Source organism: Penaeus monodon, chromosome 19 (assembly GCF_015228065.2).
Source record: "Penaeus monodon isolate SGIC_2016 chromosome 19, NSTDA_Pmon_1, whole genome shotgun sequence".
NCBI classification, from domain to species: Eukaryota; Metazoa; Arthropoda; class Malacostraca; order Decapoda; family Penaeidae; genus Penaeus; species Penaeus monodon.
In genome coordinates this window covers 39,702,066-39,702,975 of record NC_051404.1, presented here as the reverse complement: position 1 = coordinate 39,702,975, position 910 = coordinate 39,702,066, and the positions used below count along the sequence as shown (strand labels likewise).

Genomic DNA, 910 nt, shown 5'->3' with positions numbered 1-910 from the left:
GTATATATCAAACACTGAACTCACTTTGCTGTGTTTAAGTTGTAAGTTGACTACCCGTTGATTACTATCACAGGGATATCACAGTTTCTGTTAGTATACGTGGAAGTCACTGTCGCCTTGTTTTCTTGTGCACAGTACTTGCAGTGTTTCTTGTTCACTAAGAGTAAAGTTTCATTTTCTTTGCAGATATTAAGTCAGTTTTGCTCTCCCAGTTGAGAGGTTTCATCACATGCCTTTGTGTTCAAAATCACCTTTCTTGTTAGTATGTAAGATCCTAATGAATGCCGTGCGCTTTTCTGAAGGCTGCTCGGCTCGCTCCTGGTTTATATACCCCGCCTGTGCGTCGTGTTCTTGGAGAGGAGGGGAAGGAGGGAGAGGGTGTAGGAGGGTGCGAGGAAGGGGGGAGGGGAGAAGAGGCGAGAGAAGAAGGGAGGGGGAGAGAGGGAAGGGGGCGAGAGAGAGAGGGAGAGAGAGGGGAGAGGGTGAGAGAGGGAGGGAGAGAGAGGGGAGGGGGTGAGACAGGGAGGGAGAGAGAGCTGAGGGAGGAAAGAGGAAAGGGAAGGGAAAGGAGGGAGAAAGAAGATGGAGAGGTAAGGGGGGAGAGGACAGAAAGAGGGGGATGCGGGAGAGAGGGGGAGAGGGAAGGAGGGAGGAAAATCAGGGTGGGGCTTACGGTGCCAAGCCCTTGCGGACTTGCCAAGGTGCGTACACAGTGTCTACGCAACACTGTGAAAAACATTGTGCGTAGTTGGATGATTAGAAAACCAAATAAGAGGCTAAAGAGTTGAAACAACGCATCCCCGAATCGGAAAGAACGTCAAAGTCGAAATTTCCAGTAAAACAGCGGATAACACCACGTGACATTGGCAGAGGGACACGGCGCGAGGGGAAGGGGTCGGGCAACTCCAGT

The 910-nt window shown here is 50.9% G+C and overlaps 1 protein-coding gene across 4 annotated transcripts in view; it reads right to left on the bottom strand.

The window, feature by feature from the left end:
• Positions 1-309, bottom strand: part of LOC119585223 (poly [ADP-ribose] polymerase tankyrase-1-like) — a 13,965-nt gene extending 13,656 nt beyond the window's left edge. For all 4 annotated transcript variants that reach the window (XM_037933879.1, XM_037933880.1, XM_037933881.1 and 1 more), the window contains exon 1: positions 25-309. The gene's annotated coding sequence lies outside the window, so the exon portion shown is untranslated. The remainder of the gene's footprint in view (positions 1-24) is intronic.
• Between the last annotated feature and the right edge of the window lie 601 nt (positions 310-910).